Raw genomic sequence first — 15068 nt, forward strand, 5'->3', positions numbered from 1 at the left:
TCAAGGCCACAGGGGTATCCATGCTTCAATTATCCTCTGAACTGGATTTATACTTGAAATGTGGATGAATGTGGTGAATTTTTATAGACAAAAAGGTTTTCATGGAGAAACAGGGTAGCTTTGGCAAAATTGAGGTGAAATGCTGTCAAAAGGGGGTGAAACAGGGTGAATTATCTTGTTGTGGCGCGCCCTACGACACGAAAACTTTGTGAAGGGTGTGGGTTAAGCACAATGCAGTGAATGAGGGGACTTTGATGAATTTGGGACCTCCAAGGGGTACTAGTTCAGTCTTTGAAGGTATAGGAGTTCGGAAAGCCGAATGGTGGTTATTTTGTGTTTTTAGCTTGTGAAGACTGAAAAACCAGTTGGTGGGAGAAACAGGTAAATACCTGGTTGTGGCGCGACGGGAGGAAGATGACCGTGCGGAATTCCAGGCGGCAGCAGCTCAAGGACGAATTTCTGGAGGTTGGCGGAAGAACGACGTAAATGCATGCAAGTTACACAGAGTGCTCAAATATATGAAAAATACAAAAAACCGTGACTTTTGCGCGATAATATGGAAAAATTGGTTTTTGGCGCCTTTTTGATGGATGACGTCAGCATGACATCATTGGTGGGGTCAGGTACAGCGGGATGACGTGTGCATCGGTGATTGGGTCGACGTGGACGAGCGACATGGCAGACAGGTCGGAACAATGGCGGAATGGAAGTTGACATGACGCTGATTACTGTAATGATGTGGTGGTGACGCAGGGATGATGTGAGGCGGAAAGGCAATAGCGGTAAGCGGTTTTATCGGACCACTCTTGGTACGGGCCCGGTTTGTGTCGAAAGCTGCCGGATACAACGAGGAATTGACACGCGTCTACGGACAGACGTCATCCTCTGACATTTTTCGGGCGCTAAAGGACGACGATCAGGGGTGGTCCGAAATCGCCGAGGGCTGTCGGATGGGAGGGCCCGGATCCGACGGATGACGGGACGCAGAGATGTCAGATCGATACGGCGGGGGCCGTATAATAAACAATGATTATTTCTGGAAAATTGCGTCAGGACAAAACTTTGGATAAATGAAAATTGTGGGTTTTCTGAGGTTTTCAGGATAAATGGTAAATTATATATCCATTTATAAGGTGCGCTTAGGGTTATTAAACCAACCGGGTGTTGATTTAATTCCCAAAAATAAAGTATGAACAGATATTCCGTGGGACTCCAACTTTCTCCCACTTCCAAACTTTGGGATATATGGCTAGATTGCCAAAGGGGGGGAAATATATATATTTCTGGGATTTCTTGCACAATAATGCTATAATAATAGGGAATGGGAGAACTTAGGGAGCTATATAGTAAAATTAGGGGTTAATATGAATTTTGAAATGTGGGAGAGAAACAAAGGGCTAAATTTAAGGAGTAAACTTAGATTTAGAAGCAGATGAGGGTGAGAATGATTTTACACAAGAAATGTGGCTTCTTGTGTAATAGGAATCAACACCTTGGCTTGATGTTGCCATAATCAAAAGGTGATATTAGTACACAATGAGGAAATCCCATTGGACCTTTAGGGAATGTTAGAAAGATGTTTTGTGGGGAATGATTGGGGAGTTAGACATGCTTCATTGTGTTGTTACCAAAATGTTGAGACAGGTGAACCTTCTCTTGTCAATATATGCTTTCTGCCAAGGCCAGCAATATAACTGAAAACAAGCTTCTGAAACCCCTTTCTACCTACCATTCTTAGTACCTAGCATTTTTTGTTACTTCAGGGAGGGTGCACTTAGACTTGTAAACCCTCAATTGCTCTTTTTCTTTTTCTTTTCTTTTCCTTTTGAGTTTCTATCTACAACTACCCTTATCTCTTCCAAGGTCCCAGATTAAGCAGTTGGGAACCTTTATTCTCTACCTAATCTACTAATCTGCCAAGATTAGACAGTTTGGACAGATTCTCTTTCTCTATTCTACAACATTAATTTAAACATGGCATGATCCTGATTAGGCTGTTGGATCACCCATTCAGAAGTAGGACACTATACAGACTATATACAGACATGCTCTTCCACAGAAATATGGGATCTTTGCATCATCAAAGTAGAACATATTTGGAATTTCCCCTACCAATCATGAAAAATGAAACCTATTGGTATAGGAGGCTAACAGTCGCTCCACATGGGGATGGTTTTTCCATATGAAAGACCAAGAACAGCAGGTCAGAATGCCTTGGCCCTTAATTTCTTGCCATAATTGGGAACTTTTCTTTTGGTGATCAACACTGAGGCTTTTCAAAAAATGAGAGATCTTGTAATTATGGCCTTTCCTTGCTCTCTTTCAAAAATTTGTGAAGCTGTAACGCCCTTTATCTGCTAAAAACAAACTACTATAATTAAGTAATATTGTACAAGGCAATGCCAGATTATATACATGGAAAATAGTCAAAATAGTGCTTCAACATCCGGCCATTTACAGGGCGCTCTTGAACTTCAGTGTCATCTAAATCTTTCAATAAATATGTGTTATTTCCTTGTACTGCTTGAATAACAAAGGGTCCTTTCCAAAGGGAATCAAATTTGCCATGTTTTCCCTTATCTTCTCTTCTTGTGTCCCATTTAAGCACTTTATCACCAATGAAAAAGTCTTCAGCTTTTGTTCTTCTGTCAAAGATTTTCTTTAGCTTCTCTTGTAAAACTTGAACTCTGTTGTATACCTGGTCTCTGGTTTGCTGTAAACAGCTTGTTTGGTTGATCCTCCTTTGCATATCATTGGGTTCAGCTTGGGTTTCTTGAAGCAATTTGATGACAGGAATCCCTAATGATGAAGGAAATTTGGCTTCCATTCCATAAACCAACTCATATGGGCTGATTCCAATAGATCTCTTGGTTGTTAGCCTATCTGCCCATAAGGCATTTGCAAGCTTTTTATGCCAATTTTTCTTATTTTCCTCCAACATCTTCTCGATGATGTTAATAAGACTCTTATTAGATGATTCAGCTAAACCATTGCCCTGAGGGTAGTATGCTGTGGAATGACCCAAGGTAATATGGAACTTATGACAAAAATTGACCATTTTCTTGGATTTGAAAGCAGCAACATTATCTGTAATGATCTTTTCAGGGCAACCAAATTTGGATAAAATATTAGTTTCAAGGAACTGAATGATAATGGAATCATTCGCTTGTCTGCATGGAACAACCTCAATCCATTTGGTAAAATAATCCGTGGCTGTGAGGATCCATTTGTGTTGACCTAAAGATGAAGGATGAATCTTTCCAATGAAGTCTAAGCCCCATTGCTGAAAGGGCCTTTCTGTTGAAATAGGTTTCAGAGATAAGGGCAATAATTTTCTTTTTCCCTCAAACACCTGACACTTATGACATGAAGTAACAAATCTCTTGACATCTGCAAATAGGGTAGGCCAATAGTAACCCGCCCTCAATATCTTATCCACAATGGACTTCCAATACAAATGTCCACCACAGTCACCTGCATGAAAATATTTCATAACATTGTCAGTTTCATTGATTGTTAGACAATTCAACAATATACCCTCATGATTTTTCCACAATAAATTACCATCTATAACACAAAATCTTGAAGCTTTCATTTTTAAAAATCTTCTTTTGGTTCTGGACAATCCTGGGGGAGCACACAGGTTTTGCAATACATAACAGATATCAGCATACCAGGGGGATTGTTCAAAGGCTATATTGATCTGTGGAGTCGCCAACTCTGGTTCATTGTCTAGTTGATTAATATCCAAGGCTTGAAAGTTTGCTTCAAACATGAGTTTAGCCAAACCTTGTCCCTTTATCAGTTTTGTTGGTCTTATTTCAATGTCATATTCCAAAATACTTGCAATCCATCTTCCTCTTTTTCCCTCTAATCCTTCTTGAGTCAATATGTCTTTCACAATGGCATTTGGCACATAAGCAATAACATGAGAATATAGGATATAAATCTTAAAATCTTTGATGGCCTTAACCAGGGCATAAGCCTGCTTTTCCATAATCTGATATTTCAAAGGTGCATCTCTAAGCACTCTGCCAAAGAAAGCAATAGGTTTCTCACTTCCTTGATCATCCTTCTGTAGTAAAACTGCAGCAATAGTATGTTTGGAGGCAAAAGAGAAGATAATAAAGTCTCTATCAAACTGAGGGCTTGTAAGAACGGGTGTTTGAGTCAAAGAAGTCTTGATGCCCTCAAAGGCTTGTTTAGCTTTCAGTGTCCATTTTACCTTGGAATCTTTTTTCAACATGTGGTTTAATAGCCTTATCAATTCTGCTAGATTTGGGATAAATCTTCTTAGAAAGTTGATCTTTCCCAAAAAGGCTTGTAATTCCTTAATGTTTCTTGGTTGTGGGACTTCTAGAATAGCCCGGATTCTGTCGGGGTCAATTCTAACTCCCTCTTTAGAAATTATATGACCTAGCAACTTACCCTCTTCCAGGCCAAACAGAGACTTCTTGGAATTTAAGGAAATACCATATTTCCTACATGTCAGAAACATTTGCCTCAGGTGCCTAAGGTGTTCTTGGTCAGATTTAGAAAAAGGAGTGAGGTCATCTAGATAAACAACTAAGAAGTCATGAATCTCCTTGGCAAAGGCAATATCCATTGTTCTTTGAAAAGTAGCTCCTGCATTTTTCAGTCCAAAAGGCATTTTGACATATTTAAACGTTCCCCATGGGGTTGTGAATGCTGTTTTATCCTGGTCATCAGGATGGACCAAGATTTGATTAAAACCTGAAAATCCATCAAGTAATGAGATTCTAGAAGCCCCCACCACTCTTTGAAGAATGTGATCCATTTTGGGTAAGGGATAATTGTCTTTGAGGGAAACTTGATTCAAGTTTCTAAGGTCAACACAAAGCCTAATCTCACCAGTTTTCTTCCTTGTAGGAACAAGATTGGATATCCATTCTGAAAATCTGATGGGTGCTATGATACCTGCTTCAAACATTTTTTACACCTCTTTCTCAATTGAATGGAGAAGTATAGGATTAATTATCCTTAATTTCTGCTTGAAAGGATTTGGTTTGAGAGGAATAGTGTGTTGAATGACTGAAGTATCATAAGATTTTAAATCCTCATAACTCCATGTAAATACATCTTGGAACTCTTTAAAGAGGTCAACATACTTGGGCTTCTAATCAGGGGGCAAAGACTTTGACAATTTTATTATCTTGGGATTTTCAATTATTCCAATGTTGCACACTTCAATGACAGCATTTAGGGGCTGCATCTTTGGTTTCCTAGGAATATCATTTGAATAAAAAATGTCTTCCAAAGGGGTCAGGCCTGTGGGTAAAAAATTGTCCTTTAGTTGTATGACCTCAGCCTTTGCTCCAGCTATTTCATCAAGATTGATTTGTTTAAGCTCTTGTACATTCTTATTATCAAAGGTTGTTGGGTGAAGTATTTGATTAGCTGTTTTGACTGATATAGTTCTCTGACCTTGGTTGCTCTGTGGTTGGGAGTCTTCTACAGCATCAGTATCAACATTTAAACCCGAAAACGCTTGTTGCAGAGTTAAAAAGTTATTTATCTGTGTATCATCTTCAAATACTTGCCAGTCTTTGACATTGTTTGGGATAGAAGGTCTGTGTCTTATCTCAGCTGTAAAACAATGGTTGGGTTCAAAGGGTAATTTACAAGTACTAGCAAAACTAGCTAGACTGTGTGCATGAAGGTTGTGGCTTCTAGATATTTTGGTCAGTTGAAATTCAGTAAAGACATCAAGTATTCCAATAGCAGCATTTTTGTAAGACCTTAGCCTTTTGTCATTGGTGACGAAATTGCCTTTCATTTGTTGGATAATGAGGTCTGAATCTCCCAGGATTGACACTTTGGTTGCCTGTAAGGATTTGATCAGTTTGAGGCCTAGTAAGAGAGCTTCATATTCTACCATATTATTAGTACATCTGAAATTTAACCTATAAGCTCAACCCTCTGCATGATTGTTTTGTTTATTGTGGATCCAAACTCCTGCTCCTGCCCCTAACTTGTTAACTAATCCATCGAACTCAAGAAACCAAAGGATTTCTTGATTTAGAGCAAAATTAGGATAGCCATTAGGACTTGGAATCAGGAGTTGGAGGTCTTGATTTTCATTTGATTTATTTTCTAGGACAGTTTGATCAATTGATTGCCTAATTTCAAGACCTTGGGTAGCTGATTGCTCATTTGTATGCATGTTTTGTTCCAGAGTGAAAGGTTTGTTATCAGCTATGGGACATGTGTTATCATTGAACAGAACGAAGGAATCCATATCAGAATGGACTGCATTGATGGGAAAATTTTGAGGTTTTTCTTCACTGCTCACCATATATTTCATGAGTGTCTCTCTATATAGCCTTTTTGGTTGCCCAAAGACAGAGATAGTTGCATAAGACATGTCTAATTGTAGGGAGCCTTGGAGCTTGGCTCCCCATGATCTTGATAACAACATTCCATATTTAGGTGGGATATCAGCTACCACCACATCCATTAGAATAGTTTTATTTGGATACTGGACAAGGGAAACACACAAATCTTTAATCAGGCCCAGGCATTTGACTTGGATGGAATCAAATGAGAATAGGTCTTTATATGGGCTTGTGATGTCTAGGTTAAGTCTCTCCATTACAGATTTAGGCATAAGATTATGTGAGGCGCCTGAGTCAAACATTGCATTGTGTAGTATCTTTTCATGAATGTGTAAGCTAACATAAAAGGGTAAAAATCCTGTGCTTATTGTTTTCCCATCGACTTCTGGGCCAAAAAGTACCTCTGGTGTATCATCCAGCACATTGACATCATCTTTATTCTGAGTTAATTGGAGGGATTTTTTGATTTGATGCTTGTAAATGTCATGCTTAGCCAGCTCTGAAAGAGGGATGGCTATCTTCAACTTACCAATTTCAGCTTCTAGGTCAAAAAGTTTGTCAGATTGGGTCTTGGCATTATGGTTAGTAGTTGTTTCTTTGTCAACTGACTTTCCAAAGGCACCCTCTCGAGTTTGCGTTTTATCTTGAGGTTTATCTTTTTTACTAACCTTTTGAGGACTATTACTTTGATTGTGCTCTGAAGGAGATGTTACCAGTTGCTCTTGACTTGGGGGGTGTATTTCAGTTACATCCTCCACTGTTACTTCATTTGTAATAGAGCTGGTTTTGTCAATTGGTTCTGTAACAGTGACCTTCTCCTTTCACATCTTGGGCTGTTGGTTATCTTTTGCTTTTACAGGCTGTGCCACATTTATGGTCCTGCTTCTCAGCTTGTATTGTTTATGAACTTCAAAAACAACAGTGTCACAGCCCTGCTTGAAGTCAAATGACTCACCAAATTTGGTTTGGAACTGATCAACATCATCATCTTCCTGATCTTCTTGACTTAGAAAAACCTGTTGTTCATTATTTAGACCCATCAGATTAATGTGAGTATCATCTATCTGTTCACTAGAGGTGGATGCTTCAACATAGTTTTCTTGGAAAGGAGGTCTTATTTCTTGTTCTGGGCTGGCCCTTCCAGCATTTGGGTTTTGGTTTCTTCTAAAGCTAGGATTTCTGACAGCATTTTTTTTTGGTCCCTCCCATGATGATTTTCTTTCAACTGATTCTACTCTATCTCCAAGCCTATGCATACCGGTGATTATTATATCTAGTTTCTGATCCCAGCCTGAAGGCTCTTCTTTGAAGGTAGTCTTTCTCTCAGTCCTTGCCCTATTTCTCTTGGCTATCAGGTTGGCTTCCACACTGACTGCTATATCTTGCATCTCAGCTAAAGTTTGGGGGGCTCTTTCTCTCAATTGGTATGCCATGTCTGAATCAAATCCATCAGGAAAGGTGTACAAGGCCAGATCAGGTGGAGGCCTCAGATTCTGGGGGGTGGCGTTGTATACATTATTAAATCTAGCACAATAGTCCAGGACAGTTTCGTGAGGCCCTCTTTTAATAGAATTGTACTCAGACAATATGTGAAGGCGGTCTTTCTTCTTTTCCCATCTGTTTAGGAAAGTTTGGTAGAGGGCTTCTGGATTAGCAATAGAATTTGCTGGAAGAGATCTAAACCAGGACCTTACATCTCCTGTCAAACTTTGAACAAAAATCTTCATTCTAACTCCCTCATCATCTATCTCATAATTTTCAAAGTAGTCCTGCATCTTTTTGGTATGTTGCAGGGTTGGATAGGAACTAGCACCATCAAAATATGAGATCTTGGTCTGGTAATCCTGAGGCATAGCCCCTAGATTTGCTGGTAACTGTAAAGGGGGCATACTTGTTAGACATGTTTGCTGAGTTAACTGGAACAACAGGAACAAACGGAACAAGTGGAGGGAAATGGATGATAGGGGTATGTGTAGTTGATGGGGGAGTTGAACAAGCGTTAGGTGAAGCAGATGTAGAACTGGGAGACTGTGAAGTTGTGATATGACGATGAAAGGGGACTTTAGCAGGTGTAGGAATGTTACTCTGAAATCCTGATTCAAGGCTTGAATCTGGACTAATTTCTTCCTTTTCTTGTTTCCTAAGAGTCCTTGAAATTAGGTTTGGATTTTCAAATACAGGTGATGGATTTGGATCTGGATTAGATCTGGTGTAGCGTGTCTTCTTCTTGGGAGCCAGCTTCCAAGTTTTCAGACCTCTTTGAAATTTTGTAGGAAGTATTGTGAATCCGGCAGTGGTTAGGAATTTAGTTCAGGTCCCCAGTAGAGTCGCCAATTATGTTAACACTCAGGTTGTTCCCTTTGACTCCCAAGGGAATACAGCCGAGGTAACCACAAACCAACTTTGGATTACAGGTTCTAGCCTACCTGCAATCAGAGAGGGCTCTCTCTTTCGATTTAGCTTTGTTTTTAGGATTTTAGGCTAGTTCTGAAGTATAAGGTTTTGTTTGAATTTTGGTTGTCATCTGTTGTCTGAAGAAGGGCTTGCAATGATCAAAGAGGGTTTATTCCATTGGGCAAATGGAGTCCATGACTAATTATTGCTTAGTTTCTGTGATAAAAGAGTGTTACTGCAGAGCCAGATAGGTATCCATGATACAAACCTTGATTTGAAAAGAAATAGTATAGAATCACACCATGAAAGGCAATAAAGATTTATTTCTTGGTGATACAGAACATAAAAGGCTAAATCTTATTCCAGAGCAAAAGAGAATTCTCGAATAGAATTTACCATAAAATTAGAGCAAACAAGAGCATTTAAGAATTCCATATTTACAGCTAATCTTTAAGAAAACATAGTTAGCAGGAATGATTGAGTTTATGGTGTCTTACTAGACAAATCCTGAACTATTCATTTTCCTTCCTACTAAGGAAACATATATCATAGATGAGTTATGTAAACATATAAAACATAGAGACAGTTAGGAAAACACTTATTGTATCATGATAAAACACGAGAGTTCTGCAACAGCCAACAATCCCATCACAACATGTCCAAGCATAGCCAAGTTGAGAAAACCAGCAGCTTCTTGTATTATACTTCTCAGAGCATACAACCGCGTTCTTCAGAACAAATAAACAACAACCCCCAAATAAGCTAAGCGGGGCGTATATATACAAAATTATCTTTACAAAATATCTCAAAATGAGTCATTGACTCATAACTTTCTCTACCAACTCTCAAAAATAGTGGATACAATAGTTATTGCTATTAAAGAAGATTGATTACAGCTAGTCATTCCTGTTAGAGATCTTTGACTTTTGGAGCGTCTTGGGACGACCGAGCACCTTTGTATTGATTTTGAGAATTCTTGCGTTTTTGCTGCCTTGTTATGATATTGCTACGTTGGACACATTAATTGCATTATCCAGTTGTACCCAGACACTGTGCTTTTCATCTAGCTACCTTCCACTGTTGCTTTAAGTAGATTTGATACATGAGTCATTTGGAAATGCTGACTGTAGGCTAGAATTAGTTTATCAAAGTATAGCTTCTATCATACTCCTCCACCATTCTTCAGTGGGCAATTGATGCCTCTACATTTTGATTAGAATTTCATCCACTTCAGTGTATTTGTAATAATTGGGAGTAACTGCAAAAAGGTGCCTGATCTCATGCTCAATAAAAAATAGATTTTCTAGCTTATCGTAAAGATCCTGCCCAGATGGGGGTCTTGCTTCCTTTAGAGCGCTTGCAGATGCTGTTATTTGATTTGTTGCAAAGTCGTTGACCCTTTTGGCATAATGTTCATGTGATAACAATCTTCCGACACTGGTCACGAAGTTGGGGAGGCCCCTGTTATGTAAAACTGTGATTTTTGCAATAAATTCATTCACTTCTGCTTGTATCTCTTGACACTTTCTCTCCAATGACTGGACATAACTTCTTAGGGTAAGCACCCTTTTTATCAGCAGAATAGTATCAGTCCTGTCTGTAATGCCCATTCCTGCTAGCTAAAGGCCAGTCTGATTGTTAAGGACATTTATCATTCTGTTGGCTATTTCAGGCATGCTCCCTAAAGATGCCCTGGCTCTTTGATTTTCAGCTTGAGCTCTACTCAGAAGATTCATTTTTTCGTGAACTATTTCAATGGACTACCATTGGTCTATAATATATTGGCCAATTTTAGCCCATAGAATTTTCTTTACATCAGCTATAGTTTTGTTCATGGTTAATTCATTTTCCAGCTCCTTTATCTTCTTTTCTAGGGTTCTTATTTCCCTTGTCCTCTCAGCCACATTTTGCTTTGATTTATCATATTTCTCTTCCAGTGTAGCCAATTTTTCTTTTGCTACCTTTAGTTCTGCCATCTGTGCCTCAAGAGCCTCTAGTTCCTTCCTCATATTCTGCATGTCAAGGCTAGGTGCCTGCTCTGGTGCTGCCACATCTGGTGTTGGTGCTGAAGGGCCTGCTTCTGATGTACTTTCTGGGGGAGGAATTATTACTTGAGGAGTATCCTCAAGATTTATAACCTGCTGAGGTGGTTGAGACACCTGTTCTCCTTCCTTTTGCTTTAAGGCTACCTCCAAGGCACCTTCTGTTTCCACTAGCCTTTTGTGCAAAGCCACCAGCATAGCCGTCACATCTTGATCTTTTCTTTGCTCGGCAACATCTTCAGTCTAAGGGTGAAGGGTTGGTGGTAGCTTAACCAGCTTCTTCAAAGCTGCTATGTCCTCATCTTTCTTCTTCATTAATGCTTGCACTCCCTTAGGGTCATTTGGATCATGGCCCAGTTCTATGATGATTTCTTCCAAGGACTTGATTCTGTTATCCTTGGCCTGAGAGGAAGCTTTCTCTAGCTCCAATTGAGCAGTAGTGTTATTCAGGGAGTTTTGCAACCTATGTTCCAATAGGGTCTTATCAGCCAGTGTAGCATAAACCATCTCCCCTGTTTGTTTGTGCAGTTCTATCTGATCCATAGGATGGATGTCCTTGGCAAAGACCTCTAGGTTGGTCCTAATATAGTCGGCAGCTGACAGATGCTGCAGCATGGTGGGCCTAAAATGACTAAGAGTCATTTTTCCCTCTTGAATATCATAGGCCGACATAAGCCTTTCTTGATTGGTTGGCGCCATCTTGAGTAGCTGGTTATAGAGCTAGATTCTAATTGGCTCATTTCTTGCTTTTATCTCTATAAACTGCTTTTTTATGCTAGACTCAGACCTTGTTTGCTGCCCTGATGAACTAACTTCTCCTCCATGACGTATTCCAATTTCCTGCTGATAGGAACTGGCTGATGTTTCAACGTTGGGAGGGAGCATGGTACCAGTGGGTCTTTCAGGCATCTCCTCCTCAGAAAAGGGATTCAGCCTTTGTCTTTTCTCACCTTGTTGATATGTTGAAGTGGTGAGAGGCATTTCCTCCTGCCTGTCTCTCTTCCTTGTTCTTTCCTCATTAGCTGGAGTTTGCAGCACCGAGGTTTCCACTGTTACCTCCTACCTAGGAGGGACTTTTTCTTGAGTTTGCTGCTCTGTATTTGAAGGTGCCTCAGCCATCCCTTCTTGTCGTTCTGCTTGCTGCTCTATGTTAGAGAGTGGCTCCTCTTGTTGCATTTATTTTCCTTTAGCTGTAGTTGCTGCTTGAGTAGAGGCTTGGGCAGATTGCTGGGGAGTAGTAGAAAAGGAAGCAGCTACTCCAAGATGCTTGAGCACTGGGGAGTAAACCTGTCCAGAACATTCCAAGTCAACTGATTTTTCTAACTGCTTCATTTCTTTTTGTGCCATTTTTTCCCTAGAACATGCTTCCACTAGGGTGCCCTCCTTCCATTCTAACTCATTTGCATATTTTTCAATGTGTGGGATGCTGACATGGTCATAGCTGGCAAGTCTGTACCTGACTCTTCTAAGACTTATAAAATGATTGGGGTCATAGGGTGACCAAAGGAAGCTTGTTTGCAGCTGGAAACTTTTTAGAATTTTATCTGCTTCTTGCCATGCTTCTTCTCTTTTGTTGAAAATGAATGGGCCCAGCTGGTGTTTGATTTTCAGCTGTGCTTTCTTATTTCTGTGATGAAAATGAATCATGTCTGCATTTCCAAATTGCCAGAAATGCTCTAATGCAAAAAGTCTCATGGGGACATACTTTGGCAGTCTGTAAGGGGCTAGCTCACAGCCATATATTCTAATTACTGTGTGGTCTTGGTAGAAGTACCAATCTCCAATGCTATAATTCTTTGAAATCTGGAGGATCTTCTGCATATCATCGGTGAGTCTAGGAGGAGGAGAACTCTGTAGTAGAGACAAGGCCAGATAGATGAACAGATCGATGAAATCACAATAGCTGTATGGGGAGCAAGAGATATGGTGACAAACTGATGACTAAAATACCACTGACCTCCTCTTTCCTTTTGCATCTAGCTTTCTCAAGGAGGCAAGGAAACTATCAGGCTGAAAGTATAACATTAAGTGATATATATAGGAGGTGTATTTGAATACCCTTTCCCTCTCCAGATTCATGAATTGCTCATGAATCTTGTCAGCAATGAATGTGGCATAATCATACTGGGGAGCAAGAGGCTGCCCTGAAGTGAACATGGATAACATCACCAAGGTTGTATCATCTACAAACTCACTGGTATTGAATCCCAAAATGCATTATATCATGTCTACTAGCAGTCTCCCTATATCATTGAACCAGACATGTAGATAAGGAGAAGGTTGCTGGGGCTGATATTCTGGTTTCATGAACAATTGACGAATCTTTGTGACCTCTGAGCTAGGCAACTTAGCAGCTTCTTGGAGCAGAAAATTCATAGAATGGGGGACCAGAAGTTTAGCTGGCTTAAAGTTCAGCATCTGATTTATGGATTGTGGAGTGATGTGGAATAAAACATTCCCAGATGAACTCAAAACTGCTCTCTGTGAGGGGTCATAGTGCTCACAACACTGATGGATGAGGTCTGGGAACACATTGACTTGAGGTAGGTAATAAATGGGAAAATTAAATTCCCAGATACCTATGTCATCAGCACCACTCATATATTTATCCCTCAGCTCACAAACAGTGTGTATGTGATACTTGGTAGTTATCTCAACTGTCTCTTTAATTTGATGATCCCTGTCAGCAAGGGCCAGCTAGTCTAGGTTCCTCTGTGGGGCACTCAAGGGAGTAATGTTCAAGGCCACAGGGGTCTCCATGCTTCAATTATCCTCTGAACTGGATTTATACTTGAAATGTGGATGAATGTGGTGAATTTTTACAGAGAAAAAGGTTTTCAGGGAGAAACAGGGTAGCTTTGGCAAAATTGAGGTGAAATGCTGTCAAAAGGGGGTGAAACAGGGTGAATTATCTTGCTGTGGCGCACCCTGCGACACGAAAACTTTGTGAAGGGTGTGGGTTTAGCATAATGCAGTGAATGAGGGGACTTTGATGAATTTGGGACCTCCAAGGGCTACTAGTTCAGTCTTTGAAGGTATAGGAGTTCGGAAAGCCGAATGGTGGTTATTTTGTGGTTTTAGCTTGTGAAGACTGAACAACCAGTTGGTGGGAGAAACAGGTAAATATCTGGTTGTGGCGCGATGGGAGGAAGATGACCTTGCGGAATTCCAAGAGGCAGTAGCTCAAGGACGAATTTTTGGAGGTTGGCGGAAGAACGGCGTAAATGCATGCGATAATATGGAGAAATTGGTTTTTGGTGCCTTTTGATGGATGACATCAGCATGACGTCATTGGTGGGGTCAGGTACGGTGGGATAACGTGTCCATCGGTGATTGGGTCGACGTGGACGAGTGACGTGGCAGACAGGTCGGAAAAATGGCGGAATGGAAGTTGACGTGACGCCGATTACTGTAATGACGTGGTGGTGATGCAGGGATGATGTGAGGCGGAAAGGCAATAGCGGTAAGCGGTTTTATTGGACCGCTCTTGGTATGGGCCCGGTTTGTGTCGAAAGCCGCCCGATACAACGAGGAATTGACACGCGTCTATGGACAGACGTCATCCTCTGACATTTTTTAGGCACTAAAGGATGGCGATCAGGGGCGGTCCGAAATCGCCGAGGGCCGTCGGATGGGAGGGCCTGGATCCAACGGATGACGGGACGCTGAGATGTCAGAGCGATACGGCGGGGCCCGTATAATAAATAATGATTATTTCTGGAATATTGCGCTGGGACAAAACTTTGGATAAATGAAAATTGTGGGTTTTCTGAGGTTTTCGGGATAAATGGTAAATTATATATCCATTTATAAGGTGCGCTTAGGGTTATTAAACCAACCGGGTGTTGATTTAATTCCAAAAAATAAAGTATGAACAGATATTCCATGGGACTCCGACTTTCTCCCACTTCCAAACTTTGGGATATATGGCTAGATTGCCAAAGGGGGGGAAATATATATATTTCTGGGATTTTTTGCACAATAATGCTATAATAATAGATAATGGGAGAACTTAGGGAGCTATATAGTAAAATTAGGGGTTAATATGAATTTTGAAATGTGGGAGAGAAACAGAGGGCTAAGTTTAAGGAGTAAACTTAGATTTAGAAGCAGATGAGGGTGAGGAATGATTTTACACAAGAAATGTGGCTTCTTGTGTAATAGGAATCAACACCTTGGCTTGATGTTGCCATAATCAAAAGGTGATATTAGTACACAATGAGGAAATCCCATTGGACCTTTAGGGAATGTTAGAAAGATGTTTTGTGGGGAATGA

Source organism: Pinus tabuliformis, chromosome 6 (genome assembly GCF_031772625.1).
Source record: "Pinus tabuliformis cultivar Carrire ecotype Pingquan chromosome 6, CPIR1, whole genome shotgun sequence".
NCBI lineage: Eukaryota > Viridiplantae > Streptophyta > Pinopsida > Pinales > Pinaceae > Pinus > Pinus tabuliformis.